We start from the raw sequence: 19,020 nt of genomic DNA on the forward strand, positions 1-19,020 counted from the left end.
ACGGAACAGAACTGGAGCATCATGTGTTTGTTCTGCTCCCAGTTTCCTCTGTGGCAGCATTTAATAACCTGCTGCTGGAAAACATGTTTCTATAGAATATATTATTATTATTAATGATGACGATGATTCTATATGCTGCAGCTGCAGCAGATATTTGCTAAACAAACCCAGACATGCCAGAGGTCCACAGCAGACTGGACTTCCTGCTCTGCTCACTTCATTTATAACTCACTTCCTGCTTGATGAAAGATCTCAAGGATGTTCAATACAAACGGTCTAGTCCAAGTCATGTGAGTCAGAGCTGTGAGCAGTTCCTCCTCCTCTCCAGTAGTTTCCTTCATTCAGCTCAGTCAGCCTCTTCATCAGCTGCTGCAGCTGCTTTGAGGCTCTGATGCTGCAGCTCCATCAGATGCTGCAGAGAAAACTGAACTTTCCTTCAGTTGATAGAAAAACTTCAACATCTGAAGGTCTGAGGACATGAAGCCTGGACCAGAACTAAAACTTTAATCAGGAACTGCACAGATTTTCTGTCGGGTCAAACTCAGTAAATTGAAGATCAGATGTTGATCAGATGATGTTATCATATTTTAATCTGTTTATGATCCAGATTGACTTCATTAGCATTGACTTTATTTCTCCTCTAATCACAGACTTGGTGGCTGTTTTATGGATAAGGATGAATGTGAAGTTTTGACCTCGGCTCTGAAGTCCAACCCAGATCTGACTGAACTGGAAATAAATCAGATCAGCATAGATGATGGTGGAGACTCTGATATGAAGCATCTGCTTGAGATCCTGGAGAATCCAGTCTGTAAAGTGAAGAATCTGAGGTTTGTTTTCTCTATTTATCCAATTAAATCATTCATTTATACTTTAATATTTAGTTTAATAATTTAACTCTAATATATTTTCTTTCAAATCTCAAACATTTTACCTCACACTGCGACAGATGGTGACCTGTCCAGGGCGACCCCAGGCACCATCATCTCTTCTGACCCCATTAGGGTCAAGGGTGGATGGATTTGACCTTATAAAGAAATTATTTTCTTATTTCAAACTTTGAGATTGAACTTTGCTTTTTGTCATGTTGGAGTCTAATTTCTTAATCCACATGCAGAGCAACCACAGGAGAGACAGAAATGAGTGAAATGATGTTTATTTCATGTGTTGGGGGTTCAAGGTCTCTGGAACGGGTTCAGGACTCGTCTGCTCACTGATCAATGAGATGGTGAGTTTGAGGGGAGTCAGAAATGGGAACTGCGAGAATAATCAGACAGATTTCTTTATTATTATTATTATGCAAACAGTATACAAAGACTCGTTGAGGTACAAAGAACATTACAACATAGATAAATAAGAAACAAAGAAACAAGGGGCTAAAAATACAGACAGAAAAACAAACAGTAAGGCAAATGACCAAAAAACCGAGCAAGATTCAAAACAAAAGAAAAGTAGAGATACTGTCAGTTACTTTTTTTGCATACACAGATTTCCAAAGTTTCAGGGAAGTGTAAAACAGCTTAAACTGATCAAGAAAAAAAAATTAAAACAAGAAGTAGAACCTCTCCATTTACAGCAATGTATATGATACTTAACAGGCAAGAAAACAATATTTACCAGATCAGATATTTGATTATCAAGGTCATCAACATAATACAATATGTGGGTGATATTTGTTTTTAATGTCTTTCCAAAGTTTAAAAGAAAAAGGACAGGAAAAAAGATGACTTAGGGATTCCTCTGCACATTCGTGTCATGAAATGAGGGAAGACGAGTGTAGCCATCAACAGTTGAAAAGTTGGGCTTGCTTTATTAGCATGAGCATTCCAACAACATGAACATACTCTTATTCGAACTCCTTTATCTCTGTATAGTTCTTTAGAGCACCCCCAGTGGGCAGGAACCCAAACTGCTGTTACTATAGATAAACAATAGTATCTCACAACTCTCCCTTCTTTTAAAGTTAAACATTGGAAGATCCTAAACATCTGCAAGTTAGCTTAATGTTTTAAATGATACTTAAATGGTACATTCTCTAATACAATTAATTACTCAGGTTAGCAAAATCTTTAGCTGTCAATGTCTCTTTCAACAAAGACTTTTTCCCAATATAACTTAGATGTTATCAGAACAACTTTACCACATTTCCTTTCCTTTTTTTTTTTTTTTAACGACAAACCTTAACAAATCTCATGCAGAACAATACAGGACATCACAGGGGTAGACTGCCCTCAGCCCTGTTAGGGATTATTATGCCCTTTTGAACCTTATCAGTCTCTGAATCTCAGAGGCAGCTTTATTTCACGTCCCCTGGAAGTTCTTCTCACAGGAGTACTTGGTGGGGAAGAGGACCCTGAAGGAGGGCTTGCTACTGGCTGATTTGATGGTGGTTCAGGTGGAATGGCCACTTCTGTCGCTGGGGATCTGCGGTCCTGCGGTGGTTCTGCAGACTCAGCTGCATGTTGTGCTGCAGGAATATCAGTCCCAGGAACTTCCTGAAGGTGGCGTCTGTTGCGACGAGTCACACTCCCATTGGCCATTTCTACGAGGTAGGATCTCGGCTCCTTGGACTTACTGATAACTTTGGCAGGCGATGTCCACCCTTTTTCCCCATCCAGTTTCACTCTCACGTGTTGACCCGGGAGAAGGTCAGAAAGAGGGTGAGCTGAGTGTCTGCGGTTGTAGAAGAATCTATAATCTAGTCTACATCCTTCATGTAGACTAGGTCTGAGTCGACTGCGCTTGGCATCAATGTTTTTTCCAGGACAGGAACAGTGGTGCGGATCTGTCGTCCAGTCATAAGTTGCGCTGGACTACAACCTGTTGCTGCAACTGGTGTGGAGCGGTAACTCATGAGGGCTAAGCAGGGGTCAGGCTGTTTAAGGATATACTTAGCAGTCTGAACAGCCCTTTCTGCAGCTCCTTTAGATTGTGGGTAATGGGGACTTGAGGTTATGTGAGTGAACCCATATTTCTCCTTGAACTTTTGGAACTCTGATGAGGTAAACTGTGTCCCATTGTCACTGACAAGTACCAACGGGATGCCCCATCTCACAAACATGTGGTTGAGCTTGTTGATAACTTGAGTGCTGGAAGCGGTGGTGAGGGAAGCAATTTCAATGTCTCTTGAAAAATAATCAACAGCAACAAGATATGTCTTACCCTCGAGCACAAACAGGTCAACTGCAATTCTCTGCCATGGACCACTAGGCAGGGATGTTGTCATCAGTGGTTCATGTCTCTGTGTAGGTTTGTGCTCTCTGCAAAAATCACAGAACTTCACTTTGTTTGTGATCTGTGCACCAATCCTCGGCCACCACACAGTCAACTTAGCTCGCTCCCGACACTTGGTGAGGCCCTGATGGCCTTCATGTAGTTGGTCTAAAACACCGGCTCGGAGTGCTGTTGGAACTACGATGCGGTCGTGATAAAGAACCAGCCCATCCAACTCCGATAGGTGACCTCTGACTGCATAGTATCCATGCGTTGGTGAGCTCCCTGCCATATTGCGGGGCCACCCTTTTCTGATAAACATGACCACTTTTTGAAGCTCAGCATCCTTTTGTGTAGCCTGGCGGATTTCCTCCAGCTTTGGTGACCTGATTGGTTTGCTAGCCACCATAGCGTTAACATATGCCTTTACTTGTGTTTCAGTGTCCGGAACATAACTGTCTTTCAACGGAGTCTGGAGAGTGTGTCAGCGACCACAAGCTGCTTACCCGGAACATGTTCAGCAGTTACATTGAACCTCATAAGACGCATAAGTAGTCTCTGGCATCTTAGTGGCGATTTGTCAAGATCATAAGAGTTGATCAATGGTACAAGTGGCTTATGATCGGTTTGTAACCGGACATGGCCCATCCCTTGGATGTAGCGAGCAAAGCGTTCACAAGCCCCAGACCAATGCCAGACACTCCTTTTCAATCTGTGAATACCTCTTCTCTGCATCAGTAAGTGTGCGTGAGCAAAAGGCAACAGGACGCAATTCCCCTTCATAGTCTTGTAACAGCAGCACCGAGGCCATAACTGCTGGCATCAGCGCTGACCACTGTTAGTTTGTTGGCGTCGTAGTAGCAAAGGGCTGGTGCACCTACGAGCATTGTTTTGGCCTTGTTGAACGCTCGCTCCTGGGGTTCGTCCCAAACCCATACAGTCTCTGTATGGGTTTGTATCCAACAGAGACTGTATCCACTGACAGTGCTGTATCCACAGTCAGTGGATACAGCACTGTGGACAGAAGTGGCAGGAAATTCCCAACATAGTTCACCAGCCCAAGCACCTGTCTCAGCTGCTCCACATTTGTCGGACGAGGCATCTTTGCGATAGCATCCACCTTGCTCTTGTCAGGCTTTACACCATCAGCACTAATGATGTGTCCGAAGAACTGGAGTTCAGTTTTCCCAAAGTGACACTTGGACTTGTTCAACTTAAGACCGGACGCCTTAATCGTCTGCAAAACTGCACTGAGTCGGCGATCATGTTGCTCCTTAGTAGATCCGTAAACCAGAATATCGTCCATCACGACAACCATTCCATCCAGGATCTTAAGTAGATTAGTCATCAGTCGCTGGAAAATCTCAGGAGCAGATGTAATCCCGAATGGTAAGCATTTGAAGCAAAACCGGCCCATCGGGGTAATGAATGTGGTCAGTCTTTGGCAGCTGGGGTCTAATGGAATTTGCCAAAAACCACTAGAAGCATCCAGAGTGGAGAAAATCTTGGCTCCAGCCAGTTTAGGTGTTATGTCATCTAATGTAGGTAAAATATAGCGTTCCCGCTTGACGCTTTTGTTTAATCGTTTTAGATCTACACACATCCTGACTTCATCCTTGTTGCGTTTTGGAGCAGGCACCATTGGGGCACACCAATCTGTTGGTTCGGTGATCTCCTCAATGATCCCAAGATTCAGCATCCGCTTTAGTTCTTTCTCCACCTTTGGAAGGAGGGGAAAAGGGACTCGGCGTGGTGTATTGACGCTGTATGGAATTGCCTCTTCCGTCAGCTCAATTTTAACCGGCACACAGTTCAGTAGACCTATTTCCCCGAACACATCACCGGATACCAAATAGTCACCACTGATGGCATTGACTCGTTTTACCAGTTTCATTTGCTTTGCCACTGCTCTGCGTAATAGGTTACTGACAAACTGTCCTTTGATAACTGTAATCCAGTACTGGTATGTCTGACCATTGTGTGTGGTGGTAGCGAGGAACGAACCCACACATCTGACCTTTCCCCCTGGACTGTACACAGTTGATCTGGATTTGTGCAGTTTTGGTTTTTGCTGTAGACCGTTGAAAGTTGTGTCTGTCATGACTGTGGTATCAGCACCAGTGTCAATTTTAAAATTCACTGGGCTACCATTCACCAGCAGCTCGATGTCCCAGTCGATATCTGACTCTTCGATGACAGTTGACTTTGCTGTTGCTCTTAGGAACAGTTCACCAATAAAAAATGAATCCTCATCTGAATCTGTAGCAGCTTCAGCTCTGACTTGTTTTAGCATTTTAGTTTTACACACAGCCTCAAAATGTCCCGTTTTGTTACACTTTCTGCATCTTTTATTTCGGGCAGGACAGTTTTCCTTTCTGTCGTGCATCCTATCACATCTGTGACAGTTCAGTCTATTCTCGCTGTATTTCTGTGCTTGTTTCTGCCGTGGTTTCTCATAGCTCCTCTTTGTGCTGTTAAACTGTTTCCGTCTCACCTCATTCACCGTAGTTTCCACGCGCTCTGCACTTTGCTGTTTCACTTGTTCACTCTGACGTGCAAGCTGGATAGCTCTCTCCAGAGTCAGATCCGCTTCCAGTTGAAGTTTTTGAGAAACCTCCTTATCCATTATTCCAATAACGATTCGGTCCCGGATCTGCTCATCTTTCCCCGCGCCGAACTCACAGTGCTGCGCGAGCTCATATAAGCTCCGCACAAAAGCTTCAACCGTCTCGCCGGCCCTCTGGCTCCTTTTGTGAAAACAGGCGCGGTCATGGATAACGTTTCTTTTTGGAACCAAGTGTTCGTCAAACTTCTGCATCACTAAGGCGAAGTCATACTCTGGATGTAGCATATCCTCTGTAGCGGCGGGAAACACGAAAGAGCCGTAAATAGGTTCGGCATCTCTCCCATAGAGTACAGGAGCGAATTCACCTGCACTTCACCGCTCTCCCTGTCGAGTTTCGACGCGATTCTGAAGCGGGAAAACCTCTGCCGCCAGGTCGGCCACTCCGCAGGCTGGGCAAAATCAAACGGCTCCGGAGGTCCAAACTTTGCCATTGTGCTCTCTCGGTAGGCGTTTAAGTCCTTAGTTCTGATACCATGTCATGAAATGAGGGAAGAGGAGTGTAGCCATCAACAGTTGAAAAGTCGGGCTTGCTTTATTAGCACGAGCATTCCACTAACAACATGAACATACTCTTATTCGAACTCCTTTATCTCTATATAGTTCTTTAGTGCGCCCCCAGTGGGCAGGAACCCAAACTGCTGTTACTACAGATAAACAATAGAATCTCACAACAATTCGCAAAAGGCACAACATGTTAAATCAAATTTAAATCGTTTGTGCAAAAATTCAGGCAGGCACAGGGTAAATATTGTGAGAGATTTTGAAATGAGTCTCTTTCACCTTGGGTGAAACCGGCCATTTAACATACTTGGAAAACGCTTTCTCAATTAAAGACAAATTAGTTGTTACCAATATATTATTGTTGTAATTGTAACCCAGGTTTTCCGTCCCTAAATCTGCAATCAGCAGCTGGTGGAAGACACTAGGCTCTGCGTTGTGTTTTATGGTGAAGGCTGGATGTGATCCGTGCAGGGGCGGAATCAGACACAGGGCTCTTCACACTTTCGCGCGTTTATTCCATCCACCTTGCAGGCAATAAACACACTGTCACAATTCAATCACTTTCCCTTTTGCAAAACAATCAACATCACCAGTACAAACAAAGCAACTCGTACCCAACTGGCAAACCGAACAAACAGAAATAGTTCGGTTTATTAATCTAACATGTTACACGGGCTAGCGGAGCTGCTGCTTACCTTGCAGGCAATAAACTGGTACTGTAAGGATTACAGCGGTTCGCGCACAAAAATCCCCTGCACTACGGTGTCCCCGGCAGGACACACATGTTACAATTGCGATAGTGCAGCAATTACCGAGAACAACAGCACCCTCTTTTGGAACGTTTTATGCACTGCTTTACATCGTCATTAAATAATTTAGATTTGAAGGCAGTCACAATATATTCTCCAATCTTCAATGTAGGTAAAGATGAAGTGACACTTGAAAATCTTAAGGTGTTTTGGATGAGATGGAGCAGAGCTACAGGAATAGCTTTGCATACTTTTACGTATTCATTACAAAACAGTTCAGATTAAATTTGTGAGTAAAATCTCTATGATTTAACAAAACACCATTACTATCCATCAAGTCAGTTACAAATAGAATACCTTTCTCATACCAATCAGTTTAAAAAATAGATTTTCTATTTATTAATATTGATCTGTTATTCCACACTAGGGATCCATGTGGGGTAAAATTGTGGGTAAATATCATTTTCCAAAAGTGTAAAACTTGTTTATGAAAATTAGACAGTGAAATAGGTCTCTTGGTTAATTCAAAATCATATTTAAGCAAGAAATCTAAACCACCTAATTTTTTAAATATCGATTTAGGGATATGAAACCACATGGAGTTGGAATGAGACAAATAGGTCTTTAGCCAATTTATTCCAAAGGAACCAATCAGAGCCTCAAAATCTAAAGCTCTAATTCCCCTTTATCATAATCTTTAATAAGATGAGAACAGCGTAAGTAATGAGTTTTATTCCTCCAGATAAATTGAAAGATTATTGAATTAGCTTTTCTAATGTTTTTGTTGGAGGTAAAAACAGATGACAATGATAAATTAATTTGGACACTCCCTCCGCTTTGGATAGAAGAGTTCGTCCAAAAATAGTCAGATCTCTAGTTAACCAGCGGCTCAAGGATCTCTTCATGCCATCCAAGCATCTTTCAATGTTTGCCTCCTCTCTTCTGGTAGCATTATTAGAAATCAGTATTCCCAGATGATTTACTTCGGACTAAACAGTTATGGAAGCAACTGACGTATCAGAGCTAAAATGGATCGGCAGAAGTTCACATTTATCAATATTGAGAGACAAACCAGACGCTTCTGAAAACATTAAAATAGATTTCAACGCAATGTCAACCATAGTCTTATCTTTTAAAAAAATGGTTGTATCATCAGCAAATTGACTTATCTTGAATTTCTTTTCAAACATTTTAATACCATGCAAATTAGATATTTGTATGATTAGTAAGGTAAGCAATTGAGTTGTTAATATGAATAATTTAGGTGAAATTGGGCAGTCCTGCCCGATTCGTCTTGACATAGAGAAACTAGGGGTCATACTCGTTCCCAGAAAAACTGAGCTACTTATATCATTATAAATAATCTGATTATATTGCAAAACCTTTCCCCAAAACCAAAGTATTTTAAGGTTTTTATTATAAAGCAGTGTTCCAGTGAGTCAAAAGCCTTTAAAAAAATCCAGGAATAAAATAAAACTATCATTATCAATAAAACTACGATAATCATATCAAGAATGAGTCTAGTATGATGATGGATACTTCTCCTTTTAAAAACGCTGATTGGCACTCGAATCCAAACCACTATTTAAGCGATTGGCATAAATAAGAGCTAGAATTTTGTAATCTGTACATAACAGAGTGATAGGTCTCCAATTATCAAGTAGCAAGGGATCTTTGTTGGCTTTGGGGATCAGAGTAATCAAACCTCGTTTCATGGTGGGAGAGAGACTATTGTTTGATATGCATTCCAGCAGGGCCTCAAATAATAGTTTTGTAAATCTTTCCAAAAGAAAATATAAAATTCAGTAGTTAACCCATCTAGGCCAGGAGATTTACCTTTTGCCATTTGTTGAATTGCTGTGTCTAGTTCTTCAATTCTCAAGTCATCATCCATAAGGCTTTTAAATCGAGATTAATTTCTTCAATAGATTCCTGAATTTCATCAAAAAAGATTGGCAATTGGATTCAAAATTTAGAACAATAAAGGTCACTATAAAAATTCCTAATTGCCGTGTTTATTAAATCCAGGTCTTCAGTGACATTCCCATTAATAATTAGTTTTTGAATCTTCTTTTTGGACTGTCTTTGTTTCTCAAGACCAAAGAAATATGAAGAGTTCTTTTCGCCTTCCTCAATCCATCGAGCCCTGGAGCGAACAAAAGCCCCCCGAGCTTTATCCAGAAAAACATCATCTAGTTGAGTTTTGAAAACTTCAAGCTGATTTAAAAACTGACTTTGAACATAGAGAATTAATATTGCTAATAAGTTGGGATTGCTCCTGTCTCCTCTGCTTTGAAACTAGTTTGCCTGTCTTTGTTGTCCTAATCTGAAATTTAAGCCACTCCCACTTATTTAAGGGAGACAGATCCAAAATTGAAATATCCTTAATGAGGTTCAGGACTTCAGAACAGAAAATTCTATTACTCAGCAAATTACTATTAAATTTCCAAGTTAAGTTTGAGGGTGGTTTAGATTTATCCAGAAAGAGAAACAAGGTAACAAAACAATGATCTGTTAAAGGAGCCGCTGAAATTTCACAACTTGAGATATTATGAATTAAATTATGTGGGATTAACCAGTGATCTAGCCTAGAGCATTGGCCATTTCCAGAAGGATTGTCTGATATCAGGATTTCTAATTCTCCAGCAGTCTAATAAATTTGTATTAGAGATCAAATTTACAAAAACATCATTATAAACGTGGTGCTGCCCCCGAGAGGGGAGACGATCAATCGATCCATCAGGAGGTATATTAAAATCTCCTCCTAAGATAACCTGATCCGTGGAATATTTTATTTTCCAAAATATTTTTTCTCCACGGTCAGCAAAAAATTACTATTCATCACTTTGTTATTATATCCATAAACGCACACCAAAATGATCTTGGTTCCACCGATCTCTACTATTACAGTTACCCAGTGGCCATGTGTATCACTGATATGATCCAACAACAAACCAGGGAATTGATGAAACATTATCATAACCCCAGCTGAATGTGACGAACCGTGACTAAAAAAAATTTGATCACCCCATTGAAGTTTCCAGAAATCAGCCTCCTCACTTGACGAATGAGTTTCCTGCAGAAAAAAACAATTTGCCTTTTGCTCCTTGCAATAAAGAAAAGTAGCCTTACGTTTAACAATATTTTAAACCCCTAGAATTAAGTGAAAGTAAAGACAACATGAAATAAACACAGTAGTTATCCAAAAACTGCCAGGAACGATGAGCAGGAATGAGATAACAGTCAATAACAGCTCTAAGGAATAGTGCAATAGCCCTTTAAACAAATACAAACATAACACACCATACCAGTGGCGTAAGGAACATGGCGGTGGAATTAGTCAGGGTCCACTCTTCGATTATCGATCAGGGCGAAGCCTTCCTTCAGGTATGCGCGTTTGCCCCTGCTCCTAGCTTCCTGAACCAGGGGCCACAGTTTAGCCCGGGCGATCCTGTCCTCCTTAGAAAAGTCCTCTTTGAAGCTGATCTGCATTTCTTTACAAACTTTAGCATCTTTGGATTTCCTCCAGACATCCCGCATGGTTCGCATCCCGAACTGAATGATAACAGCTCTGGGACGGTTGTTGGCCGAAGCGGGACCGGCTTTTCCCCCCAATCTGTGAACGGTTCCTGTTTCCGTGGATCGGCTGCGGGATCCACGGAAACAGGAATGTCCCGAGTGAGGATCCCGATGATGGATTCCCGGAGGTTCTCCTCGTCTTTCTCGGTCTCCTTCTGCATTTTAATTGCAGAAGGAGGCCGGTCACCCTCAGGTTCCAGCGTCTCTTGTAACGAGCCTGGTCTTCACAGGAGATCCTCAGTTTTCTTTTTTGAGAAGGTTAACTGCTTCAAGCTCAGATATGACTTTCTTGTTCGCCTCAATGGCGACAGTATTGGCTTCAATGCGTTTTTCAATGCTTTTCAAAATGTCAGTCTGATTGTCTATCTTTACTCACTTCTCGCACGAAGAACAGCATTAGCTGTGTCCTCCTTACATTCAGGCTCCGTAAGCTTCAGTTTCTTCTTGCTTTTGTTCTTAAGAGGTGTGTGATCCCAATTCACCTTCTGTTCTTTAACAGAAGGATCCGATGAAGCCCCGACCAGCTCAATTTCCTCAATAACATCCTCGTCGCAGGCTTCTTGAAGAGCCGACCGGTTGTAGTCGTGGTCGGACATGCTAGCTTCCGTAAATAAACTCCAGACGACAAAAAGAACAAAAAAAAAAAAAAAACAACGGATGAAATAGTTTCAAAAGTTACCAAAAGAAGAACAAACAAGTCTAAGATGTAATAAACTGGGGCTAAAGCACAGCAATTGGATAAAGTCTTGGCTAAAAACTAGTTGAACATGAGAGCCTGCAAATGCAAAACCTCTCACTCCGCCATCTTGGGACCTCATAATCAGACAGATCTTACTTGTCATGGAGGTTTCGTCCGTCCGGGAGAGAGGAGAGGTTTAGTGGTTACGATGCCTCACTGGATGCTGCGGGGAGGGCGGGCAGGTAAGACCGGCAAGGAAAACAGAGGAGAGTCCGACTGCCAGCTGGAGATTTCAGGAAACTGCTTGGGATCAGATGAAGAGGGTGATGGTGGGAGTCGGGTGTTGATGAAACCAGAGCAGAGTCTACACAGGAAGAGGAACCACCATCACTGGCAGGTGATGAGGCGCAGTCTGCTGCTCCTTTTGCGTCCCACAGGTGATGAGCTCGTGCAGCGCTGCAGAGTGACCACGCCTCACCATGGCGACGGCCTCTGACGCCCTCTGGTGGTTAAACAGTGAAGCAGCAGGCGAACAAAAGAACCCACAAAGAGCAAAAACTGATGATCAGGAACCAGCAGAAATAGCTCAACTCTTCCAGGCTGATAGAAAACTTTGACTTTCTTTGTTGATCAAATGTTCTGGTTCTGCTGGTTTGGACTCTTTAACCCAGTTTGACTGGATCAGATGTTAGAATCACTTCATCATGTTTCTTTCACATTCAGGGAAATTAATTTTCTACATGTTTATTTTAGTTGTTCATATTTCAGTTTTAACTGCATCCTGTTGGTTCACATCTTTTATTCTTTATTCAGTTTGATTGGCTGCAGTTTCTCAGAGACCAGCTGGACGTCTCTGTTCTCAACTCTGAAGTCCAACCCGACCCATCTGACAGAACTGGACCTGAGCAAAACCAACTTGGAAGATTCTGGACTGAAGGAGTTCTGTGGTTTTCTACAGACTGAAGGCTGCAGACTGGAGACATTGGGGTATTTTATGGAGAGGCCTAACCTGAGTGAAAACGATCATGCAGGATAATCTTATTGCACTGCCTACAGCAGTGCACTAGTGGGGAACAGTGAAATGCTAATGTTTGTGCTAATGCTAATGCACTGTCTTGCTGTGCAAGACAGTGCTCTAACTTGAGAGGAAAAGATCATGCAAGCTGATATAATTGCAGGGCCTGTGGCGTTGCATTAGCCACAGATGAATCTTAAGGCTTTAATTTTAAATTTTTATTAACCTTGTTTTTAATGGCCAATCTAATCCCATGTGTAACAGTAATTGGGTTAAATCAGACATATAATGGTCAAAAGAACACTTACTTGATGGAAAAATTGTCAAGGCTTTTATTTTGAAATTTTTTGAAAGCTTAATTTAAAATTTCCACACTAATTCCATGTGTAACATTAGTTGGTTAAATTGAGTTATAAAAGGCCCAAAACACAAGCAGTTCTAAAGTCCAGCTTTTCCTCTGAGTTCTGCCAGTTAGAACTACAGTGATGCGTTTTTGTAGTCCTAATCAGCTGGCTCTGCTGTGTTCCATTGCTATGGTAATGGATTCTCTGCCAGCTGTGAGTCAGACAGGGGGAGACTTAATTCTATCAGTTTGAGGCAGCCATTTTCCCTAAAATAGGCATGAGCCAGAAAGGAATCTTAAAGCTTTTATTTTGAAATTTTCAGTAAGCTTAAATTTTAATGGCAACACTAATCCCATGTGTAACTATGGTGTTTTGAAATCAGTTCTAAAATTCCAAAAAAAAAAAACAAGTAAGTCCAAACACAATGTAATTCTAAATCCCAGCTGATTTCTCCTCAGTAGTAACTGACAGTTTCTGCCATGTTGTAGTTCTGCCAATCAGCTCAGACTTCCTCTCTAGGCACGGAGCATTTCGCCATGTTGTAGTCCAAACCTGCAGTCTTTGTAGTTCTAAAGAGGAGGTCAACTCTCATGTCAGTGTGAAACACAAGGAGAGACTTAATTCTAAATGCTTGAAGCAGTTAGTTTTTCTGAAAGGCCTTAGAGAAAATATTCAGCTTTTATTTTGAAATTTTCATTAAGCTTAATGTAAAATTGACATACTAATCCCATGTGTAACAATAGTTGGTTAAAATCAATTACAAAATTCCCAAAGCCCAAGTAGTTCTAAAGATCAGCTCAGTCCTCAGAGTTCTGCCATAGCTAAAACTACAGTTATGCGTTTTTGTAGTCCTAATCAGCTGCTCGGCCCTGCTATGTTCCGTTGCTATGGTAATTAATCCTCTGCAACTGTCATGTGTGTGAGACAGAAAGATTTCTATCTTTGTGAGACACCCAGTCAGTTTTCACTGAAAAAAGCGGTCCGAACAACTCCTTCCCGTTCGGAAACCGTGATACGTATCGGAAAACCGTTTGAAGCGTATGAGAGAGCTATCTTTCGTCTCCGATAGACCCGTTATTCATATCTGTACATCACTCACAGCAATAACTGACAGCTTTGCAATTCAGTCACTGCTCTCCTTATGCATTGCTATGGGCAGGCCCCAATAATAAAGAGGCATTCTATTGGGTGAAGAACAATAGGTGCCTGCCATGCAATGCATGGAGGCAGTGACTGGTTCTGCTGGTTTGGACTCTTTAAACCAGTTTGACTGGATCAGATGTTAGAATCACTTCATCATGTTTCTTTTACATTCAGGGAAATTAATTTTCTACATGTTTATTATTTATTTGGTCATATTTCAGTTTTTTAACTGCATCCTGTTGGTTCACATCTTTTATTCTTGATTCAGATTGAGATGCAGTTTCTCAGAGACCAGCTGGACGTCTCTGTTCTCAGCTCTGCAGTCCAACCCGACCCATCTGACAAAACTGGACCTGAGAAGAACCAACCTGGAAGATTCTGGACTGAAGGATCTCTGTGGTTTTCTACAGACTGAAGGCTGCAGACTGAAGACATTGTTGTGTAATAATGTAATTATTGATATTTCTGTGAATAATTCTATACAATTGATCATAAATCAAAGTTCATTTCTAATCAATAAGTTCTGAGTTTGGTCCTGCATCCAGAGTTTAATTTATTTTCTCTGTGTAACTGAGTTGGACCTGCTGATCTGAGGTCAGAACAGGACAGCATTCGGACCCTCAGTCTGACCTTTGACCTTCTTTGTGTGAAGTAGGTCAAAGATCAAGATGCAAAAAGAAAGAGAATGAAATCTCCCTTTATTGAAGATCCATAAATCCCACATTAGTGTTAAATCTCCTGCTATTAGTTGATGATGATCCAGTCCAGGTTTACAGAGTCCAGACATGAAGACACATAAATAATATCAAGGTGATTCATTAACTCTCCTGCAGGAAATACTGACTTTGTTAAAAGTCATTTTGTTCAAACATCCTGATTCAGCTCTTATTTTGTAGGACAGGAAGTGATGTCTTAGCTTTGTAATGCTTTGTATGTGTAACCAACTAGTGTAACTTATGAACAGATGAGTTGAGAAAACTCAGATTTCAATGTTGAAGTTACAATTAGTCTATCCTTCTAAGTTCAAAAAGGAGGATAATAAGCAAACAACCATATCAAGAATAATGAACAGACTGTTTAATACAAAATTTAAACAGAATATGATTGTACAATTTTGTTTTCAACATAAAGTGTCCACCCTTGTTATAACAGGTAGTGTATTTTCTTTTAGTTCAGTTTCCTTATTGTTCAGTTCCTTCCTTTAGAAGCTTTTTTAGTTCAGTAATTGCAATTTAGGTCAGTCAGTCAAGTCTTTGTTAAATGGCCATGTGTTTCTTTGGATCCAAAATCTTATCTTATCCAGTGCAAAGTAGGCAGCGGATCCAGCAGTCCCAGGTCTTGGGTTGAAACCTGGAGCTCAGCAATCCAATCCAGGCCTGCGATGCTGTGCAGCTGGACAATCTTCCAGGTTGAATCTAAAAAAAAACAACCTGCATATATATGGAGCTTAATTAACTATTAAAATCCAACGGTATGCAGGAAGCAATAAATTCCATTTATCACAAAAATAACATTCAACTAATGGCAAGCTTGCAAAAAAACAAACATCACACTGTATGCAACCCATTATAAGTTAGTACATAACAAAAATGCAATACAGTGAAAATCATTTTAATCTCTCACGTTTCTCCGATTGTTTTTTTTTTTGTTTGTTTGTTTGTTTCTTTTCTTCCTTGTCGGAATATATGAACAGTAATGCCTGTGACGCCAGTTAGCATTATCTTAATTTCGGTTGCAAAAATACATTACAACACTCACCAGAGAAAATCACAGTAAAAATGGTTTTTACTGTAGGGATCAGGTCACGTATCTTCTGTTCTTTAACCGTTACCGGAATTTATCAAGATTTATCTTTTAGCGTGCAATAATTCAGCACAACGTGCTACAGCCAGCTACGGTATCTTCTTCTTGTTTTTTTTTTTTGTTTTTTTTTTTTGCTGTGTAAACCAGAATGTAACTCACAAGCCACCTGCTGGCGTTTTCTGGTATCACAATAAAACTCAAAAGTAAAATATAAACTGATTTGATGGTAGCATTCGATAACAAAACAAAAGTCCTACAGAAATAAAATACAAACTACTAATATCAGTAGTATCACACATATATGTGGGTTACATATGCAACAAGCTTCAGCAGTTCACTGAAATCATTCTCATGTGTTTTACTGGAAAATAGATTTAAAATGATTCATCTTCACTATCAGGTTGTTCCTTTATGATAATGTTCCCATTTCTGCAGCGTCTCTGATGAACGATTCAGAACCAGAACCAAATGACCCACAATGACCTCACAGAGAAAAGGATCAATATTTTCTAGTTGATGGTTCAGAAACTGAATCAGCACAAAATGATCAACTTTCAGAATGTGATGATATTATAAAAGCATTGAAATCAACCCGTTTCCATCTGTCATACTGAGCAATGAGCTGCAGTTCAAATACAAGCAGCAAAAAAACATCATTAATAGATTAATGAAGAAAAACTGGAGCCATAAAATATCAGCAGATCAATGATGGACAGAGCAGTCGGAGAATCCAGAGCCTGGAAGGAAACATGGAGAGAAAAACATCCACTGAGTTTAAGATCCTCAGAAACTTTGAGACAAACTTTGACTTTCTTTGTTGATCAAATGTTCTGGTTCTGCTGGTTTGGACTCTTTAAACCAGTTTGACTGGATCAGATGTTAGAATCACTTCATCATGTTTCTTTTACATTCAGGGAAATTAATTTATACATGTTTATTATTTATTTGTTCATATTTCAGTTTTAACTGCATCCTGTTGGTTCACATCTTTTATTCTTGATTCAGATTGGAGGAATGCAGTTTCTCAGAGACCAGCTGGACGTCTCTGTTCTCAGCTCTGCAGTCCAACCCGACCCATCTGACAGAACTGAACCTGAACGGAACCAACCTGGAAGGTTCTGGACTGAAGGAGTTCTGTGGTTTTCTACAGACTGAAGGCTGCAGACTGGAGAGACTGGGGTATTTAATAATTTAATTATTGATATTTCTGTGAATAATTCTATATAATTGATCATCAATCAAAGATCATTTCTAATCAATAAGTTCTGAGTTTGTTCCTGGATCCAGAGTTTAATTTATTTTCTCTGTGTAACTGAGTTGGACCTGCTGATCTGAGGTCAGAACAGGACAGCATTCGGACCCTCAGTCTGACCTTTGACCTTCTTTGTGTCAAGCAGGTCAAAGGTCAAGATGCAAAAAGAGAGAGAATGAAATGTCCCTTTATTGAAGATCCATAAATCCCACATTAGTTTTAAATCTCCTGCTATTAGTTGATGATGATCCAGTCCAGGTTTACAGAGTCCATGTGTTGCAGTGCTTTAACTAGACCAGACTAAAGATGCTGATAGTCAATAATTAGGTGGAATGGCCCTTTATCCACTTCCTGAATCAGAAGCTTCAGTCAGAAACCAACTTCAGCCTGAATCAATCCAGACCACTGAGTTTCTCTCTGAGCTCAACAGGCTGCAGATTCTTCAGGACATGAGTTTCTGCTCCAGAATCAGAACCAGCAGAGATGCAGCTCATGGATCTGCAGCAGGTTGTTAGGAGAGGTTCTCCTCAAGCTCAGACTGAAGGTTCACAGTCTGACAGAGACGGACAGAGAAAGTGGACTAACTGGATGAAACGGTTCCTAGAAACAGGGAAGCTTTCTGGGGACTTGACTGCTGCTCATATGGAGCTGCAGCACATGCAGCAGTTTGATGTTGGCAGGAAGCAAAACAACATGGAAGCAAGTGATGAGTTTCCATGTTAGTGTCAATTCCACTAAAGGAGCAAATGACAGTCAGTCGTCCTAAAACCAGTGAGAGCAGCTTCCAGAGGAAAACCTGAGTGTTGTTGTGACAGTCAGACTCTATCAGGATGACAAGAGTCTGCTGGCAGAGATCCTGGACATGAAGACACATAAATAATATCAAGATGATTCATTAACTGTCCTGCAGGAAATACTGACTTTGTTCAAGTCATTTTGTTCAAACATCCTGATTCAGCTCTTATTTTGGAGGACAGGAAGTGAGGTCTTACCTTTGTAATGCTTTGTATGCAACAAGCTTCAGCAGTTCACTGAAATCATTCTCATGTGTTTTACTGGAAAATAGATTTAAAATGATTCGTCTTCACTATCAGGTTGTTCCTTTATGATAATGTTCCCATTTCTGCAGCGTCTCTGATGAACGATTCAGAACCAGAACCAAATGACCCACAATGACCTCACAGAGAAAAGGATCAATATTTTCTAGTTGATGGTTCAGAAACTGAATCAGCACAAAATGATCAACTTTCAGAATGTGATGATATTATAAAAGCATTGAAATCAACCCGTTTCCATCTGTCATACTGAGCAATGAGCTGCAGTTCAAATAAAAGCAGCAAGAAAAACATCATTAATAGATTAATGAAGAAAAACTGGAGCCATAAAATATCAGCAGATCAATGATGGACAGAGCAGTCGGAGAATCCAGAGCCTGGAAGGAAACATGGAGAGAAAAACATCCACTGAGTTTAAGATCCTCAGAAACTTTGAGACAAACTTTGACTTTCTTTGTTGATCAAATGTTCTGGTTCTGCTGGTTTGGACTCTTTAAACCAGTTTGACTGGATCAGATGTTAGAATCAGTTCATCATGTTTCTTTTACATTCAGGGAAATTAATTTATACATTTTTATTATTTATTTGTTCATATTTCAGTTTTAACTGCATCCTGTTGGTTCACATATTTTATTCTTTATTCAGATTGTGGAGCTGCAGGTTATCAGAGACCAGCTGGACGTCTCTGTTCTCAGCTCTGAAGTCCAACCTGACCCATCTGACAGAACTGGACCTGAGCGACACCAACCTGGAAGGTTCTGGACTGAAGGAGTTCTGTGGTTTTCTACAGACTGAAGGCTGCAGACTGGAGACATTGTTGTATGTAATAATGTAATTATTGATATTTCTGTGAATAATTCTATACAATTGATCATAAATCAAAGATCATTTCTAATCTATAAGTTCTGAGTTTGTTCCTGGATCCAGAGGTTAATTTATTTTCTCTGTGTAACTGAGTTGGACCTGCTGATCTGAGGTCAGAACAGGACAGCATTCGGACCCTCAGTCTGACCTTTGACCTTCTTTGTGTCAAGCAGGTCAAAGGTCAAGATGCAAAAAGA

At 40.6% G+C, this 19,020-nt stretch overlaps 1 pseudogene; it reads left to right on the forward strand.

The window, feature by feature from the left end:
* The window catches only part of LOC129354216 (NACHT, LRR and PYD domains-containing protein 3-like), a 38,329-nt pseudogene that overhangs the window by 10,899 nt on the left and 8,410 nt on the right, over nucleotides 1-19,020 (forward strand).

Source organism: Poeciliopsis prolifica, unplaced genomic scaffold (assembly GCF_027474105.1).
Source record: "Poeciliopsis prolifica strain line A6 unplaced genomic scaffold, Auburn_PproV2 SCAFFOLD106, whole genome shotgun sequence".
NCBI classification, from domain to species: domain Eukaryota; kingdom Metazoa; phylum Chordata; class Actinopteri; order Cyprinodontiformes; family Poeciliidae; genus Poeciliopsis; species Poeciliopsis prolifica.